Consider the following 21,558-nt stretch of genomic DNA (forward strand, 5'->3'; position numbering starts at 1 on the left):
AAAGTCCTCCTCTCAGAGTCCCCAAGTGTAGTGGCTCTCCTGGCATTAAATTCTGCTCATAGGACAGAGACACTTAGCTGACTGTAGAGAAGCTTATTAAGGGGTAGAAGATAATTGTATAAAATCAAGTTCAGGTGTATGTGATACACCTGAGCACATTCCTGCTCTGGCTTTGGTCTTGAGTGGTTTCTCCAGTTGCATAGGTAGATTTGTCCTGCTCCCCCAACACTCTCTCCCCAAAGCTGTCTTTAAACGAGGTGTGAAGTTGTGAAGCTGTTTAGCACTTGGCTTGATCTCAAGTCTATAGTAAGGGCTCCAACATAAGGACTGAAATTAGAACCTGGGTCTTACTATTGGGGCTAAAACCAACAGTGTTAATAAGCCACATAAATTACACTGAGGGATTGGGGAGAGAAATGTAAGGAAATTGGATTACCAGATCACTAGACCTGATAAGGGCTTTTTGGCTACATGTGGTCAGTGTCTTTGGGATGCTTATGTGGTCCTCCTTCATGCTTGGAAACATGGTTGCCCCTCTTTACTATGCAGACCAGCATCTATACATCTTTAGTTATTATCTTTTATATTTGTAGTTTCTGGGTTAGTATTGCTCCTTAGCCATGACAGTAACTGAAGGGAATATCAGAATCTGTTAAAAAGTGATGCTTAGAGTTTGTTATTTTCAAAATATATTTAAAAAATTATTTAATTATAAGGATATTTTGCTGGAAAGTTTTCAGAAATATGATTTGGTCCTATGACTGATGGGAGGGAAATTTGTTCTTAGCTGTTCTCAGACGATTACAATGTATGTTGTTTATTTGTGCTTGGTGAACTAAATATAAGGGGAAGAAGCGTTTTATTATCTAATAATTTAAATAATTTGACTTAGGTTTTGAAATAGACTTAGCAGTATCACCTTGGTTTATTTGATGATTCTGATTACCCTTCTCTGAAGGAAATAGTCTGACTTTCTGTCTTCATTTCCAGCCCACCTCTCTCTTCCTTGAAAGTCACATAGTGTCGTAGAATGAGGATAGGAATAGTGTTTGGAACCTTGTATTTTAGTCTGACCTCTAAATTTACTCACTGAAAATCTATAAATCTCTTTGATTTAAATCTCACCATTGGTACAATGGAGGTTAGAGTACAAACTCATGCAACTCACAAAGTCTCAAATGGGAGAATTTATATAAAAAGATTTATACACCAGTCCCTCCCATCAGGAAACTTCCACAAGCCTCTTAGATAACCTCATCCACCAGAGGGCAGGCAGCAGAAGCAAGAAAAACTACAGTCCTGCAGCTTGTGGAACAAAAACCATATTCACAGAAACATAGACAAGATGATAAGGCAGAGGGCTATGTACCAGATAAAGGAATAAGATAAAATCCCAGAAAAACAACGAAATGAAGTGGAGATAGTCAACCTTCCAGAGAAAGAATTCAGAATAATGATAGTAAAGATGATCCAGGACCTCAGAAAAAGAATGGAGGCAAATATCGAGAAGATGCAAGAAATATTTAATAAAGATCTAGAAGAATTAAAGAACAAACAAACAGAGATGAATAATACAATAACTGAAATGAAAACTACACTAGAAGGAATCAACATCAGAATAACTGAGGCAGAAGAACTAATAAGTGACCTGGAAGACAGAATGGTGGAATTCACTGATGTGGAACAGAATAAAGAAAAAAGAATGAAAAGAAATGAAGACAGCCTAAGAGACCTCTGTGACAACATTAAACGCAGCAACATTCACATTATAGGGGTCCCAGAAGGAGAAGAGAGAGAGAAAGGACCTGAGAAAATATTTGAAGAGATTATAGTCGAAAAGTTCACTAACATGGGAAACGAAATAGCCACCCAAGTGCAGGAAGTGCAGAGAGTCCCATACAGGATAAACCCAAAGAGAAACATGCCGAGACACATAGTAATCAAACTGACAAAAATTAAAGACAAAGAAAAAGTATTGAGCGCAGCAAGGAAAAAACGACAAATAACGTACAAGGGACCTCCCATAACGTTAACAGCGGATTTCTCAGCAGAAACTCTACAATCCAGAAGGGAGTGGCATGATATACTTAAAGTGATGAAAGGGAAGAACATACAACCAAGATTACTCTACCCAGCAAGGATCTCATTCAGATTTGATGGAGAAATCAAAAGCTTTACAGACAGGCAAAAGCTAAGAGAATTCAGCACTACCAAACCAGGTCTACAACAAATTCTAAAGGAACTTCTCTAAGTGCGAAATATAAGAGAAGAAAAGGACCTACAAAAACAAACCCAAAACAATTAAGAAAATGGTCATAGGAACATACATATTTATAATAACCTTAAACGTGAACAGATTAAATGCTCTAACCAAAAGACACAGGCTGCTGAATGGATACAAAAGCAAGACCCATATATATGCTGTCTACAAGAGACCCACTTCAGACCTAGGGACACATACAGACTGAAAGTGAGGGGATGGAAAAAGATATTCCATGCAAATGGAGATCAAAAGAAAGCTGGAGTAGCAATACTCATATCAGATAAAATAGACTTTAAAATAAAGAATGTTATAAGAGACAAGGAAGGACACTACATAATGATCAAGGGATCAATCCAAGAAGAAGATATAACAATTATAAATATATATGCACCCAAAATAGGAGCACATCAATACATAAGGCAACTGTTAACAGCTATAAAAGAAGAAATCGACAGTAAAACAATAATAGTGGGCGACTTTCACCCTACTTAACCCAATGGACAGATCATCCAAACAGAAAATTAACAAGGAAACACAAGCTTTAAATGACACAAGAGACCAGATACATTTAATTGATATTTATTGGACATTCCATCCAAAAACAGCAGATTACACCTTCTTCTCAAGTGAGCACAGAACATTCCCCAGGATACATCACATCTTGGCTCACAAATCAAGCCTCAGTAAATTTAAGAAAATTGAAATCATATCAAGCATCTTTTCTGACCACAAAGCTATGAGGTTAGAAATGAATTACAGGGAAAAATAGGTAAAAAACACAAACACATGGAGGCTAAACAATACGTTACTAAATAACCAAGAGATCACTGAAGAAATCAAAGAAGAAATCAAAAAATACCTAGAGACAAATGACAATGAAAACATGACGATCCATAACCTATGGGATGCAGCAAAAGCATTCTAAGAGGGAAGCTTCTAGCTATACAAGCCTACCTCAAGAAACAAGAAAAATCTCAAATAAACAATCTAACCTTGCACCTATAGGAACTAGAGAAAGAAGAACAAACAAAACCCAAAGTTAGCAGAAGGAAAGAAATCATAAAGATCAGAGCAGAAATAAATGAAATAGAAACAAAGAAAAAAATAGCAAAGATCAATGAAACTAAAAGCTGGTTCATTGAGAAGATAAACAAAATTGATAAACCATTAGCCAGACACATCAAGAAAAAGAGGGACAGGACTCAAATCAATAAAATTAGAAGTGATAAAGGAGAAGTTACAACAGACACTGCAGAAATACAAAGCATCCTAAGAGACTACTACAAGCAACTCTATGCCAATAAAATGGACAACCTGGAAGAAATGCACAAATTCTTATAAAGGTATTACGTTCCAAGACTGAATCAGGAAGAAATGGAAAATATGAACAGACCAATCACAAGTAATGAAATTGACACTGTGATTAAAAGTCTTCCAACAAACAAAAGTCCAGGACCAGAAGGCTTGACAGGTAAATTCTATCAAACATTTAAAGACCAGCTAACACCCATCCTTCTCAAACTCTTCCAAAAAATTGCAGAGGAAGGAACACTACCAAACTCATTCTATGAGGCCACTATCACCCTGATACCAAAATCAGACAAAGATACTACATAAAGGAAAATTACAGACCAATATCACTGATGAATATAGATGCAAAAATCCTCAACAAAATACTAGCAAACAGAATCCAGCAACACATTAAAAGGATCATACACCATGATCAAGTGGGATTTATCCCAGAGATGCAAGGATTCTTAAATATATGCAAATCAATCAATGTGATACACCACATTAACAAACTGAAGAAGAAAAAACATATGATCCTTTCAATAGATGCAGCAAAAGCTTTTGACAAAATTCAACACCCATTTATGATAAAAAGTGTCCAGAAAGTGGGCATAGAGGAAACCTACTTCAACATAATAAAGGCCATATATGACAAACCCACAGCAAACATTCTTAATGGTGAAAAACTGAAAGCATTTCCTCTAAGATCAGAAACAAGACAAGGATGTCCACTGTCACCACTAGTATTCAACATAGTTTTGAAAGTCCTACCATGACAATCAGAAAAGAAAAAGAAATAAAAGGAATACAAATTGGATAAGAAGACGTAAAACTGTCACTGCTTGCAGATGACATGATACTATACATAGAGAATCCTAAAGATGCCACCAGAAACCTACTAGAACTAAACAATGAATTTGGTAAAGTTGCAGGATACAAAATTAATGCACAGAAATCTCTTGCATTCCTATACATTAATGATGAAAAATCTGAAAGAGAAATTAAGGAAACACTCCCATTTACCATTGCAGCAAAAAGAATAAAATACCTAGGAATAAACCTACCCCAGGAGACAAAAGACCTGTATGCAGAAAACTATTAAGACACTGATGAAAGAAATTAAAGATGATACCAACAGAAGGAGAGATATACCATGTTCTTGGATTGGAAGAATAAATATTGTTAAAATGACTATACTACCCAAAACGATCTATAGATTGAATGCAATCCCTATCAAATTACCAATGGCATTTTTACAGAACTAGAACAAAAAGTCTTAAAATTTGTATGGAGACACATAAGACCCCAAATAGCCAAAATAGTCTTGAGACAAAAAAATGGAGCTGGAGGAATCAGACTCCTGACTTCAGAGTATACTGCAAAGCTACAGTAATCAAGACAAGATGGTACTGGCACAAAAACAGAAATATAGATCAATGGAACAAGATAGAAAACCCAGAGATAAACCCACGCACCTATGGTCAACTAATCTATGACAAAGGAGGCAAGGATATACAATGGAGAAAAGACAGTCTCTTCAATAAGTGGTGCTGGGAAAACTGGACAGCTACAGCTAAAAGAATGAAATTAGAACACTCCCTAACACCATACACAAAAATAACCTCAAAATGGATTAGAGACCTACATATAAGACTGGACACTATAAAACTCTTAGATGAAAATATAAGAAGAACACTCTTTGACATAAATCACAGCAAGATCTTTTTTGATCCACCTCCTAGAGTAATGGAAATAAACACAAAAATAAACAAATGGGACCTAATGAAACTTAAAAGCTTTTGCACAGCAAAGGAAACCATAAACAAGACGAAAAGACAACCCTCAGAATGGGAGAAAATATATCCAAATGAATCAACGGACAAAGGATTAATCTCCAAAATATATAAACAGCTCATTCACCTCAATATTAAAAAAACAAACAACCCAATCCAAACATGGGCAGAAGACCTAAACAGACCTTTCTCCAAAGAGGACATACACATGGCCAAGAAGCACATGAAAGGTTGCTCAACTTCACTAATTATTAGAGAAATGCAAGTCAAAACTACAATGAGGTATCACCTCACACCAGTTAGAATGGGCATCATCAGAAAATCTGCAAACAACAAATTCTGGAGAGGGTGTGGAGAAAAGGGAACCCTCTTGCACTGTCGGTGGAAATGTAAATTGATACAGCCACTATGGAGAAAAGTATGGAGGTTTCTTAAAAAACTAAAAATAGAATTACTGTATGGCCCAGCAATCCCACTACTGGGCATATACCCAGAGAAAACCATAATTCAAAAAGACACATGCACCCCAATGTTCATTGCAGCACTATGTACAATAGCCAGGTTATGGAAGCAAGCTAAATGCCCATCGACAGACAAATGGATAAAGAAGATGTGGTACATATATACAATGGAATATTACTAAGCCATAAAAAGCAACAAAATTGGGTCATTTGTAGAGACGTGGATTGATCTAGAGACTGTCATACAGAGTGAAGTAAGTCAGCAAGAGAAAAACAAATATCGCATATTAATGCATATATGTGGAACCTAGAAAAATGGTACAGATGAACCAGTTTTCAGGGCAGAAATTGAGACACAGATGTAGAGAACAAACGTATAGACACCAAGGGGGGAAAGCTGTGGGGAGTTGGTGGTGGTGTTGTGATGAATTGGGCGATTGGGATTGACATGTGTACACTGATGTGTATAAAATGGATGACTAATAAGAACGTGTATAAAAAGATAAATAAAATAAAAATTTAAAAATAACAGACAAGAAAATAATTAACCTATAATGAATAAAGGGCATATAGAAATAACCACTAGATTATACTGCTTCTGACACTTACCTTTTCACACTCTCTTACCCCTACCCTCCTTCAGTCTTTCACCCTGTCATGTTGATTCTGACTTAAGCATTTCATTGAATGCAAACTCCTTCTTTCCACCCTATTTATTGCTCATCTGCACTACTGCAAGCTACACCTCTTAAAATCAGTGCCTCCAAGTTACACTCAAGTCAGGGTTCACTTCTTGCTATTCCTTCTCCCTTCCAGGCACCCTTAAGCACACATGCTTTTCCTTAGATACATTATTGCTTCTGCTCAAAAGCCCTCTCTCCTTTAAAAAAAAAAAAAAAGATTTATAGAACTGCAGAGTATTATATATTTGTAAGATATTATAATTACTAGACTCTGGCCTAATACGAGGTAATTCATACATGTGGAAAAATATCCATATGGTGCCAGAAAGTGCATAACACAAGTCTTCTCTGCCTGCTGTTTCACAGTTTTTCAGTTTCCCAATTTCACTTCCCAGAGGCGCCTGCCTTTCCTGGTGAGTTCTAGAGAACTTCTGGGGACCCTGACATAGCAAGAGATTTTTTAAAGCACTTTTAATAGACTAGGGCCTACTGCGTAGGAAAATACACTTTTGTATTTAGTAGGTCCTAGTTCCCAGTGTGTGATATTGCTCAGGATTTAAGGAATACAGCTGAATCATTTTTCCTGTTTCAAATAGAATAGTATAAAGCCGCATGCTGTTAGCTTGCTGAACCAGTGTGTTTCGCAGATATGTGTTGAAGTTCATGGAGCACCACCTAAAGGGATGGAAATAATGCTACACAGGAATATGGCCTTTCAGCAACACACACAATTTCACACCACACGTTATTACTTGTAAAAGCCGTTGCTCCCCTTTCTCATCTCTAGATCACTGGATGACAGCTGTGGCAGAAACAAATAGCAGGTGGGGTGACATGTATTTGTGGATTTTAGGTTATAGCTTGGCTTTAACATATTGCCATGTCTCTTTTTCCAGACTTGCTTTCCTTTCAGGGGCTCAACACCTCTTTTTAACATAATAATTAGATTCAAGACCCGCAATTTAGTCAAGATGTAGTCACGGGTCAGTGTACTCCTATTATCACAGCTGGGGCTGCAATCCCACGTTGCCTGTCCCAGAACAGCAAGTGTATTCATCTCAGCTGTGCCATCCTGGGCAATGTCAAACACCCCTCACATTCTTTCCCAAGGAGCCGGTCTCTTAGGTTTCTTTGTTTTTTATTATTTCAGGCCCATGAGGGATGTGTCAAATGTCTCCCAGATCTTTTACCCTTTAATTTGTCCATATTTGCCTTAGAGACCAGTTCCAACTGAATATGATCCTAACTGCTGAAAAATAGTTGGAATATGACTAGGGACCAGGATTAGGGGCACGAAGAGGGGAAATTTGAAAGGGCAACATAATCAGCCAGTTTTCACTGCCCATAGGTAACAGTCAATCATATTCATCATTACTACTCATAAAATTCTACCTCAAACAACGAAGAAAGCATCTCTCTGAAACATTTATGTCTCCTAAGACTGACAGAGACACTTGCTAGGGATTTTGACTGTTGAAAACTAGCTCATCTTAGGAAAAAAATTGTCTTGCTGATGAGTAGTCAAAGAAAAGGAAAATCAGGTATACTTTCAACACAAATAACAGGGAATTAAAAAATCTATAGACCCTCAGATAAACTTAGAAATCTTAGGGTTGCAGGTGTTGGCTCAAGATGATGTTTTGCTGAAGTATTATGTCCCCTTTCTTGAGAATCAACATTCTGAAATAATCATATGGTAAGAGAATTCCCAGTAGAGAAACTTGCAGCAGTATGAGCACAAAATAGGGTTGAGAGCCTAAGGTCTTGAGTGAAACTATGAATAATTTTTATGTTTATGAAAACCAATAAAATAGCACAGTGACTGCAAAAATATTTCACACATATTAAATTAATGGGTACAGTATGATTCACTTCCATTTATTATCCAATAATCACTAGAGAATTTTCAGACTCTCCTGTAGTTTCAAAAACTTGACTGGAATTAATTTTGCTTTGATACAGACACGATGTACATTGAGTTAAATTTTTTCTCTCTAGTTGGTTATTCATTGCCATAGTGATTTCATAACTCTGAGATGATGACTTCTCCCCTATCTACTTGTCTGGCACCATCTTGGCTTCAGAGACTTAAAATAACTTGGACTTTTGAGGTGAATAATGTTGGTCCAACTGAGTAGCTATTTCTCAAGCATCTCCTCTAATAGATAGGGTTTCGTTGCTTTGGTTCCACTGTAATGACTTCTGGCTCTCCTGCTCACAGCTACTGGTGTGCTGTTTTAAGGAATAGGATTATCATGCTTCAGCATTATTTTGCCTTCTTCAAAGCTGCATTCCTGATACCTTTAATCTTTCTTTCTCGCCCTCATCCATTCAATGCTAACTCCCCTTTTTTCTTCCCAACTTCGTCCGGTTTCTTAGCTTTAACATTATCTCAATCAGAGTAACCAACATTGTGATACTGCTACACTGCATAAATGGATAAAAAGTCTATTCAAGCTTACTAAGGATTTGTGGGAAAGAAGTGAAAATAATGATAAAATTTATCTTTTATTTAGTGCTTACCCTCTGAAAGAGATACATTATCCCCGTTAATTTTTTCAACAATCCAGTATGGTAGATGACATTTTCATCTTGGTTTTAAAGAGAAGCTAGGTAACTTATCAGGGTAACACAGAAAATAAGTGGGCAACTAGAACCCAAGAACCCATACTTTGGTCACAATGCTATAATGTTCTTATTGGCTGCCGTATGGAGGAATATCACATAGTGGGGGATATATATATCGATTTTTTGTCTGTAAATAACTGCTATGAACTGCGCTATGTTGAATGATCTTGCACATCATATTTCAGCCAGATTATATAATACTCTAATAATTTGTTTAGAATTGTCTTATTTTGCTATTTAAAACTCTGTTTTGGGCTTCCCTGGTGGCGCAGTGGTTGAGAATCTGCCTGCTAATGCAAAGGACACGGGTTCGAGCCCTGGTCTGGGAAGATCCCACATGCCGCGGAGCAACTAGGCCCGTGAGCCACAACTACTGAGCCTGCGCGTCTGGAGCCTGTGGTCTGCAACAAGAGAGGCCACGACAGTAAGAGGCCTGCGCATGGCGATGAAGAATGGCCCCCACTCTCCGCAACTGGAGAAAGCCCTCACACAGAAACGAAGACCCAACACAGCCAAAAATAAATAAATAAATAAATTTAAAAAAAACCTCTGTTTTGATTATTTTCATATTGGGGTATAATATACATACAGAAAAGTACATAAAATGGCAGCTTCATAGATTTTCACATGTGTACAAAACGAGTAGCCACCACCTAGATCAAGATGTAGAACAATTCCAGTACCACTATTAGGTCTTTTCCCAGCCAATAGCTCTCTCTCCAAGGTAGTTACCATTCTGAATTCAATAACCATCAGTTAGTTTTGCCAGATCTTGAACATGATATAAATGGAATCATAGACTATGTGTTCTATAGTGCCTGGCTTCTTTCCTGCAACATATAGTTTGTGAACCATCGGGGTTGTGTGAAATAGTAATTAGTTCTATTACATTCTATGGTTTAAGGAACCATCACTTATTTATCTATTCTCCTGTCAACAGACATTTGTGTTGATTTGGTTTTTGGCTATTATGAATAAAACTGCTATAAACATTTTCATAGATGTTTTTCTTTTGGTGGACATATGCATTCATTCTTCTTGGGTGTATCGCCAGGAATGAGATTCCTGTGGGTCATAGTGTAGGTGTGTGTTTAACTTTAGCTTTAGATATATAGCCAACAATTTTCCAAAGTGGTCAAACCAAGTATGGTCCCATCAAGAGTACATTAGAGTTTCTGTTGTTTTATATTTGCAATCACACTTGGCATCAACAGACCTTTTCATTTTAGGTATTCTGGTGGGTGTGTAGTGGCCCATTGAGGCTTTAATTTGCATTTCCCTTATGAGTAATGAAATGACTTATTTTTGTATACTTATTGACCATTTAATTTTTTTTTTGCTTAAGCAGATATTAAATGCTCAAGTTCTTTGCACATTTAAAAATTTGAGTTGTCTTTCTTATTGATTTGTAGTAGTTCTTTATATATTCTAGGTATGAATTCTTTTTTAGGTATATGTATTGTATATATCTTCTCCAAGTCTGTGGCTAACCTTTTCTCTCTTTTAATGCCTTGTGTGAATAGAAGTTCTTAATTTTAATGCAGTCCATTTTATTAATTTTTGTGTGTTTTTTTTAGGAACAAATTTAAGAAATTTTGGCCTACCCCTAGGTCATGAATATCTTTTCCCTATGTTTTCTTCTACAACAGATTTTCCCAAACTTCCTTGGTTTATGGAGCCTTTAATATGTTAGTAATTTTTTAAGAGAGCCACGAGGTTAAAAGAAATACCTAACGACTCTGCTTATTCAGTAGGTAGGTCCAAATAACTTAATAAGGATTTATGTCCCTTTATGTGTGAAAAATAATATAACTAAAAGAAAAAGAATATTTCTATTTTATTCTGAAACAACCACAATTACTTACTAATGGGATGTATGCCTGTTGCCCTGCACAGTGCCTCAAATCTTGGAAACTTATTGGACACCAACACCTTCACACTCTGTCCATGTTAATTTCCCCACAGTACTTGCTTTTTATAACAGCTACCATTGAGCACTTTGCAGAGAGATGCATGGAATGAAATGTAGCACAATGTAACACTGAGCTGGTAGCTTGTGAAGGGTCTGATAGGAGTTTGTATTGCTATGTTCCTCTCAACAATGTAAACTATCCTATGGTACCCTTTGCATTTGCTGCAGCACCCCCAAGGCACCTTGACAAACAGCTTAATTCTAGAATATTGTTTGTTGTTTAGGGTTTCACATTTAGGTTTATAATCCATCTCAAATTAATGTTTGTGCACAATGTGAGATGGGTACCACGGTTCTTTTTTATCCCTGTTCTTCTTTAAGATTGCCCTATTCTTGGTCCTTTGCATTTACATATGCATTTTAGGATTCGTTTGTGATATTCCACTGAAGAAACTCCTCTTCTTTCCAGTGCAGTTAGACCTGTCTGTTACTATTGTGGTTCAGAGTATATGTCTGGGGAAAGGAAGGGGAATTTCAGTTGTTCTTTCATACATTCCCTTTCTCTCCTTTTTGGTGATAGCTCCCCTCCTTCACTGTGTTTGAGGGCAATGTAGGGAGGAGGAAAATGGAAAATATTTTAATTAACCAAGAAGGATGCAGACTTCTTGTGGGTTGGTTATTGCTGTTCATCATTTCTCAGTGAGTGTTGGTTGGCCTTTGGGGCATCTGGGTAGAAGGTACCTAAATGCTGGTTCTCTCACTGAGACATGTGTATGGACTCTTCAGAGGCCACTTTGGGAGGAGGACCTCCCCACTGAGTAGCTCAAGACTGACCTTTTCTATGTTCCCCTCCCCCTTTACATACTCTGCCTCTGTGTCTTCTTCACCTCTTCCCCACGCACCACTATCATCTTCTTGGTGCTAGAATTCTTAATCTAAAGGGACATCTTGAGTGGAATGTTGGCAAGAATCTTCAAATGCAGATACTTTGTGTGGCTCTATTTTACTCATAGAGTACTCACATTGTCCTTTCATCTCCATCTACTCTCAGGTTCTCTTTTCCCAAGTGTGGTAACACAGAGGATGACTGGCAAATACACTGACTAAATGACCTGTAGCCAGAGAATGAAATGCCAATTTCCTCTTCTCACACACATCACTATCTTTACAGTTGATTCTTGGAGTCTTCATCTTTGTGGTTGAAGAAAGTGAAGAATTTCTCCACAAGCAGTTTATTCTAATGATTCTTCTAGCTGCAAGTTCGTGTCTTCATCTTTATTGATTATGCAGTGGTGGTGGTTGTTGGGGCCATTCTGAATTGGCACTTCTCAGTGAATTGGGCAAATTGTTGGCAGAATTTGAACTCTGAATGTGTAGTGATTAGTGACTTTGATTTTCTGTTTTAGATCTTAGCTATAATTTCCCCCCTAAAGAAAAACAGCAACAACAACAAATAATAATAATTTCATGACCTCTTTTTAGGCTAGTTTTTGTTCTAAAATCTAAAAGAACTAAAGACTTTTCTTAAACTTGTCTCTAAAACCTGCTAATCTATTTTTAATAAGAATGAATTCTTTCTTTCCAGCTTTGGCACATGATTAGTTACTAATGAGACCAAGATATTCAAATTCAACAAATATTTATAAACATTTACTGTGAGTTCAGCACCATTCCATCTTTCAAGTCTGTACATTAATGCATCTGATTTAATCCAGATAAAATTTAGAAATTAGGCATTATTTGAGCTTTAACTGAAGAAAAACTGAAATGCTGAGAATATTGTTGTTCAAGAGGCCCAGTTAGTTTGCTACTGAAAAAGCCATCCCCCAAAAGTAAGTAATTTTTCATGTAGACAACTAGGAGGATGTTAGGTGTACATCCATCTGGAAAAGCAACTCACAAACAGATGAACTATTGATGCATCAGTTGTCATCTTCTTATACAAAAGAAAGCATATTACATCTTGAAAGTCTGAGGTGATTGAACTTCAACCAAAAGTGATTTTTTAATTGGATGAGCTAGAAACTACCTGGACACTACCATTATGAGGTCAGCAGTAGATCAGTAATTCACTTTCAAGTTCCTGGAATTACTCAATTGTTTCTTTGATGTGGAGAAACAAAGAGAGGTAGTATTTGAGATAGAGAAAAAAGACAGGACAAAAGCACTAAATTTACTTCATTTAGCTTATTGACTTCCAAACATTAGGAGAAATTTCCAAACATGTGTATTTCTTGTGACTTGATTGTATTAAAACTTGCAGGTGTGTGGAGAATCTGACAATATGAAAAATTTCAAAGTTAAAGAAACAAAACCATAGTTTCCTTGGATGTTCAGAAAAGTGCAAAGCAACCTTTCCTTTCAACTAAAGTTCTTCTTCTTTCTCTCTTTCTTTCTTTCTTTCCTTTTTTTTAGAGTAACACCCAACATTTTTATTAGAGGTTCCAGTGCTTCCTCCCAGATTGTTTGGTGCTTTCTAAATGATTTGGTTTTTATTTGACTATTTCATCCAATTTTAACTTAGTGATTGTGGCACAGATTGCCATATACTTTATTCTGTTGGAGAATCTCATTAGAATTTTTACCTTTTTGTTTTAATTTCATATAAGTTATAAAAACCCTACTCAACCTTATTTGAATCTGATTTGAAATGTAATCAGTTGAGGCCTACCACTTCTTCATTAAGATGTTGGAACATTTGTGTTTATATTCATTTCACTGTATAATTAATTTGGTTTTGCTCTTTGATGCAAATCTGAGTTGTGGTTTATTCAGATGATAAAGGCACTGGAATAAATCACCACCTTCATATTATCACATAGAGCCGATGGTCCATATCATTGAAATTTACAAGGTAAGTCAAAGCCATTTTTCAGATACTAAACTAAAGTTGATGAAGGGTCTTTCCCCTGGAATTGGAGAGAAAAGTACAAATTACCCCAATGAAGTTTTCTTTAACTTTTGTTGTTTCTTAATTTGATGACTTGAAGATAATGCTAACCTATCCTGACTCTAGACTTCCTTTTTTTTTTTTTTTTTTGTGGGACGCGGGCCTCTCACTGTCGTGGCCTCTCCTGTCGCGGAGCAACAAGCTCTGGACGCGCAGGCCCAGCGGCCATGGCCCACGGGCACAGCCACTCCGCGGCATGCGGGATCCTCCCGGACCGGGGCACGAACCCGTGTCCCCTGCATCGGCAGGCGGACTCCCAACCACTGCGCCACCAGGGAAGTCCTAGACTTCCTTTTTTAAAAATAGATTACCTTAAACTATGTTTTAAATTAAATATAATGTTTATCTGTCTATACTGTAGATTATTTGGGTCAGCATGGTTAGTAGCCATGATAATTAGAACACTTGTATAAGGAGGTTTCAAATGTGTGTTTTTGCTTCACCCTTTTGGTTAGAAAGTCCTTTAGAGTTTCATGTATGGGAGACTCTTACCACTTTTATGGAATATTTTTTCTCCAAAGGACTAATTTAAATGATTTAGAAATTATGTGTGGAGACTAATCATTACTCTTAATGACTGCACAGAGGGCATTCAATTGAAGAAATATTGAAAGTACTAATCAGGGGTCCAGATACAAAACTGTCTTATGGAACTTTGATTTTACTTCCAAAATGAAGGGCAGATTCCTCATCCCATGAAGAAACAAAAATTTGTGAATCCAGATGTGTTTTCTATGGAATGATTTCTTCTTATCCACTTAATCCCATGACTTAAAATTTTAAAAATAATTTTCCAGTTTTATTGAGATACTGTTGACATGTAACATTGTGTAAGTTTAAAGTGTACAAGGTGGTGATTTGATATATGCATATATTTTCTGAAATGATTACCACAATAAAATTAGTTAACACATCATCATCTCACATAGCTACCATTTTTTGGGGGGGTGGTGAGAACTTTTAAGGTCTACTCTCTTAGCAACTTTTAAGAATACAATATAGTATTGTTATTGTATCGTTAACTATAGTTATAATGCTGTATATTAGATTCCCCAGAACTTACTCATCTTATAGCTGCAAGTTTGTGCCATTTGACCAACTTTACCGCTCCCTGCCCCTGGCAACCACCAATCTATTCTCTGTTTCTATGAGTTTGATGTTTTTAGATTCCACATGTAAGTGAGATTGTACAGTATTTGTCTTTCTATGTCTGACTTATTTCACTTAGCATAATGCCCTCAAGTTTCATCTTTGTTGTCGCAAATGGCAGGATTGCCTTCTTCTTATGGCTGAATAATATTCATTGTTTGCACTGTATATATATATATACACCACATTTTCATTATCCATTCATCCGCTGATGGACACTTAGGTTGTTTCTGTGTCTTGGCTACTGTCAATAATGCTGCAATGAACATGGGGGTACAGATAATCTGTTCAAGATAGTGATTTCGTTTTATTCAGATATATCAATATATTTAGAAGTAGAAATGCTTGGTCATATGGTAGTTCTATTTTTAATTGTTTGAGGAGTCTCCATACTGTTTCCCCTAGTGGCTGCACCAATCTACATTTCCACCAACAACAGTTCCCTTTTTTCCACATGCTTAGTAGCATTTGTTATCTCATGTCTTTTTGATAACAACTTTTCTAACAGGTGTGATTTGCATTTCCCTTTGTATTGAGCACCTTTTCAATGTACCTGTTAGCCATTTGTATATCTTCTTTAGAGAGACAGAGAAAAAGTAAACAATAAAGAAATGATGGGGTAAAATGTTAATAATATGTAAATCTTGTTACAGGTGCTTGGGTGTTCTTTGTACTATTTTTATTCTTACGGTATTTCTTTTTTTTAATTAAAAAAGAATTTATTGACTCATGTAATTGTTAAGTCCAGGGGTAAACTTTAAATATGACTCTATGTAAAATATCACTAGTAATTTTTGTCTCTCTTCTGATTCTGCTTTTCTCTGAGTTGACTTCACTCTGAGTTAGTTTTACCAGAGAGGGAGTGACAATAAGGTCTTGCAGCATTTCTTTAAGTTTGAAATGATTTCCAAGTAAAAAAGAAATAAGTTTCTGAACTAGAATTTTAAGGTTTTATTAAAAACCTGGGAACAAATTTGAAACCTTTTGGGATACCTAAAAATTAGTTTCCATTTAAGAAACATACATGTCTTGAATTATTTGTACCATTCAGCTGTATTTTTACAGTATAAAGTAAATAGTTGGTAACTATTTAGGCAGATTACTTTCATCAGGGAAGAAAAGCTGTGATGGAAGGGACAGACAGAGGGCATGGAGTTCATGGGAGAAAGCTCAGGTTACTGAGCAGGAACTGGGCTTTGATTTTACCCTGACCCAATTCTGAACTCTGGCAAACAAAGACTCAACCACAGGTCTGAACCTTCATGAACCTTCATGTTCTGAAGCTCTTCAATTGTTATGTGAGCTTTCAGCAAATCAAAGATTAATCTGCAATCTTTGAGGACATGACTTATTCTCAATTTCAAGAAAATAAAACTTTTCTCTTCCATGGAAGTTTGTGGGATTTGCCTGACAATTTGTGTGGCATCTAAGTTCTTCCATAAGCATAACAAAACACACAACAAAACAAATTAAAAACCTCTAATATTTACCCATCATTTCAAATAGTTTATTCATACCTTTATACATATAAAACCCCCCAACACTTCACTTGTATTTCTTCTTCCTTGGTGAGCTGCCATTTTCTTCTAAGTTGCTTAGGAGTGGAAAGTAGATCAGAATGCTATACAGTAATCTTCTGAAAGTTTAGAACTGAGTTGGCCCCAGTCCCCGCTCTTCATCCCTGCATTTGTAATCTCACATTTATACAAGCTTTCAAGTGGATTTCAAAGATAATTCAAAAATTCTACTTGAGCAGTAAAATTTGCCAAATTGTATATTCCTTTCTATAATTTTCCTTTATGTTAGGCTTTGAGAACAAAGATGTCCGTATGTGGTTTATAGATTCCCTTGGAAGGCAAAGCAAGGAGGAAGGAACTAGAAAGGAGAGGCAGAGTAAAATGAATGTTTTTTTCCTGGTCTGAGTCTGATTTTGATTATTGGATACTTCATGGCATCATAATTTTGGTTTTCCTGGAGATAAAATATTAGGATATATAGGTACTCTAGAGATCATCTAGACCTACACCTTCAGAAAATGAAGAAGTTAGGAACTATTTGGGAAATTAAGAATAAGCTAGTTGACTGAAGTCACACAGCAACTGATATTGTAGCCAGCACTGAACACTGACTCTGTCCCAGATGCTATAGTGCCAGAAGTTGTAGTTTGAAGAAACTTCCCTTATATCACAACTGCTCTATTTTCCTTTCTTTTTGCTTGCCCAGTGATAGAGACTGGGGGAATGGGACAGCAGAACTAGTTTGCTAGAACTCAAATGGCAGAGAGACAACACATCTTGTAGGGCTGAGAGAACCTGTCAAATCAAATAATGGTAGAGATAGAAAGTACCTTAGAGATCACCTATTCCAGCTCTGCATTTTTCAGGATAAAAACAAACAAAAACCCTCACAACAACAAATAATTAAGGTCCAGAAAAGTTTAATTGGTTGATCAAAATCCCCTAGTTAGCAAAATGACTGTGGGCAAATCACTTACCCTTTCTGAGTCTCAGATTGCTCCTTTGTTAAAAAGATACATAGGGGCTATTGGAAAGATTTAAGATCATGTTTATAAAATACCTAATATAGTTAGTGCTTGACATGTATAAAGCACCCAGTGAATGTGGTCTTTTATTGTTAAAATTATGGCTTAAGTTTTAAACTCATTAATAATCATTATATTTATCATTGGCCCAGTTGAAAGCAGAAAGGGGAAGGCTTCTTAGCGCCTGAACTCTTCTCAGAGCTGTGGAAATCCTGGATTCAGAGGCTCGTCATACATGGTGAGCTCTAGTCTCATTTGAAGTAATGATCAAAGTTCTGCATGGTTCATGCTGAGAGGTAGTTTTTTTTCCTTCCATGTGCCCCTTACTTTCATTTTGCTCAGCTTTAAAACATTTGCTCTATTTATATGAATGTATTCAACAGGCAGATTGTTCCTTGCCTGAGAATTTTTCCCTTGAATGCCAATAACAGTTCTTAATCTCTCGCAGCTGGTTCAAGAAGTATGCCTGATGAATCACCTAGAGGAGATAGAAAAAAGGATAAAGAGAAGAAAAACAAATGCAGAACATTATACAACTCTTGAGCAGCCCATTAGCTATTTAACTTATGCAAAATGCATTGCATGAAGAACTGTGTTAGAAGGAAGCCACAAGACTTTCTCTTGGGCTATGGAAAGACAAGGTCAGACCTTTGATGCTTTAAAAATGCAGAAAGGCTATGATCAGTTGAGATTACTATGCCAATTTTGGGAAACAAACTTGGGTCAAAAAAATTCTTCTTGAAACCATAAATGCTCTGGATAGATCTAAACCCTTAGATAGATAAGTGTTCCCATGCCTAGGGAGGAGACCAGCTGCTGAGGGTGAGAAAATCGTGAAATAGCCTTTTTTATCAAATGTGTGTCTGCATATATTTCAAAGGGTAACTCTATGTTGGCACATGTCTCTCCTCTCCCAGTGAAGTCTGAATGTGGAAAGAAGTAAGTTATAAGGGAGAGAAAAAGGTTGGCTTTCATACCGTATAAAGTGTTTTGAAAAGACAGTAATACCAAGAAGAGGAAGTTGGGGAGGGACAGGACTCAGGCGGCACAGACTATTTAAAGCTGTGGGGTTGAGAGGAGATGATTCCATTCACTCCTCCCTTCCTTCCTTCCTTCGCTTCTTCCTTCAGCAAATATTTATCTTAATCCTGTTCTTCTCCCGATTAAAATCCTTCAATGGTTTCCTTTTTTACCTAGAGTGTAAAACAGATTTCTCCCCCCCGACCATCATGGATACAATGATATGATCCCTGCTTACTTTGCCAACTCCACCTTATGCCATCTCTCTAGTTCTGCTGTTCAGGCACAGTTTTCCTTTCTGAACTGAACCCTTTTCCCTGTGGGAAACACTGCACCCCACCACACCTCCATCACACCCTATCCCGTCCCTATCACACACACACACACACACACACACACACACTTTTCCAGTGTCCGATGGCTTCTCATCTTTCTGGTCTCAGCTTAAACCTCAACTAGTCGGAAAGACCTCCTCCGACCACCCTATCCAAGGCAGTTATCCTCTGCCCCAATATTTGTCTCTATCTCAGAGCTTTATTTGTTCCTTCATAGCTCTCATTACCACGTGCAGCTCTTTTATTTATTGGTGTGTTTGTTGTGTGCTTCTCCCTCTAGAAATACACCCCAAGAGAGCGACATGTCCGCTTTGTTCTTTGTTGTGGTTGTGTTAGCTGCTCCCCTCACAGTGCCTGGCACTGAATAGGTGCTCAGTAATGAATGGACAATGAAGGTTGCAGAGGCTGGGATGATGAATGATGGTGGAAGAGGCTACTCAGTGAAATCTCCTTAGTCTAAAAAGCAACCTGTGGCTTTCATTTCTAAGCTTCTTCAGGACAGAGGCTCTCTGGTGGAGCAGCATCCAGCAGCATGGCAGAGTGGGGACTGGAGTCAGGCAAACCATATTGTATCAGGGTCCCTAAACCTTCGGAAGAGGTTGCCACTGGATTCTGATTTGAACGTCTGAGTATTCGTGAGGACGTGCTTTGCTAACGTGGGTTCTATTGTCATAAGTTGCCTATTGGCCAAAGGCCCTTGCAGATTATTCTCTTTGTACTGGAAGGAAGCATCAGAAAACACTGGTGCTCTTAGACAGGGCAGTATGTTGAAGTGTGGATATTCCGGCCCTGGTCCCTGGCATCTCACTGAGCCAAGGCTAGTGCCTGGGTCACCATCAACACCCCTCCGGAGAGCAGTCACAGCAATGTGCCAGCAGAGGTGCGGAGTTCCCTGACTTCCAGTGACTGGGTCTTCCAAGAATCCTATTTACAGCCCTCTGGGGTGCATTAGGGAAGTGTGCTGAATACCAGCTTGTCCCTTCGCTCTCCTCCCTCCACAGATCCTTTCATCCTGCCCTGATGGAACCATACTCCCTCAGCAGGGGTTCCTCTCGTGCTCCTCAGGCGGCTACATCCCTAGGTTATGACATGGTTGAGCCGATGACGTTCAGCTAATAGTTTGCAAACTCAGGGGTCTAAAGAACTTGGCAGTACTCTGCAGTTCTTCCAGAGCTCAAGAACAGATATGCAGATATGTTCCTAAGAATCTCATGGTTCCCAAGGCAGTTATGCAAAGTAAACTCTGATAATGATTGCTTTGGCTTTGGCTCTTTCTTTTTTTTTTCTGCCCTGCAAACTGGTTCATCTGTACAATTTTTCTAGGTTCCACATGTATGAGTTAATATACGATATTTGTTTATCTCTTTCTGACTTAATTCACTCTATTCAGTCTATGACAGTCACTGTATGACAGTCTCTAGATCCATCTATATCTCAACAAATGGCCCAATTTCATTCCTTTTTTATGGCTGAGTAATATTCCATTACATATATGTACCATATCTTCTTTACCCATTCATCTGTCGATGGGCATTTAGCTTCCTTCCATGACCTGGCTATTGTAAATAGTGCTGCAATGAACATTGGGGTGCATGTGTCTTTTTGAATTATGGTTTCCTCTGGGTATATGCCCAGTAGTGGGATTGCTGGGCTATACAATAATTCTATTATTAGCTTTTTAAGGAACCTCCATACTGTTCTCCACAGTGGCTGTATCAATTTACATTCCCACCAACAGTGCAAGAGTGTTCCCTTTTCGCCACACCCTCTCCAGCATTTGTTGTTTGTAGATTTTCTGATGATGCCCATTCTAACTGGTGTGAGGTGATACCTCATTGTAGTTTTGATTTGCATTTCTCTAATAATTAGTGATGTTGAGCAGCTTTTCATGTGCTTCTTGGCCATCTATATGTCTTCTTTGGAGAAATGTCTATTTAGGTCTTCTGCCCATTTTTGGATTGGGTTGTTTGTTTTTTTAATATTGAGGTGAATGAGCTGTTTATATATTTTGGAGATTAATCCTTTGTTGATTCATTTGCAAATATTTTCTCCCATTCTGAGGGTTGTCTTTTCATCTTGTTTATGGTTTCCTTTGCTGTGCAAAAGCTTTTAAGTTTCATTAGGTCCGATTTGTTTATTTTTGTGTTTATTTCCATTACTCTAGGAGGTGGATCAAAAAAGATCTTGCTGTGATTTATGTCAAAGAGTGTTCTTCCTATGGTTTCCTCTAAGAGTTTTATAGTGTCCAGTCTTACATATAGGTCTCTAATCCATTTTGAGGTTATTTTTGTGTATGGTGTTAGGGAGTGTTCTAATTTCATTCTTTTACATGTAGCTGTCCAGTTTTCCCAGCACCACTTATAGAAGACACTGTCTTTTCTCCATTGTATATCCTTGCCTCCTTTGTCATAGATTAGTTGGCCATAGGTGCGTGGGTTTATCTCTGGGCTTTCTATCTTGTTCCACTGATCTGTGTTTCTGTTTTTTGTGCCAGTACCATATTGTCTTGATTACGGTAGCTTTGTAGTATAG

This window comes from Orcinus orca, chromosome 21, assembly GCF_937001465.1.
Source record: "Orcinus orca chromosome 21, mOrcOrc1.1, whole genome shotgun sequence".
Classification (NCBI taxonomy): Eukaryota; Metazoa; Chordata; class Mammalia; order Artiodactyla; family Delphinidae; genus Orcinus; species Orcinus orca.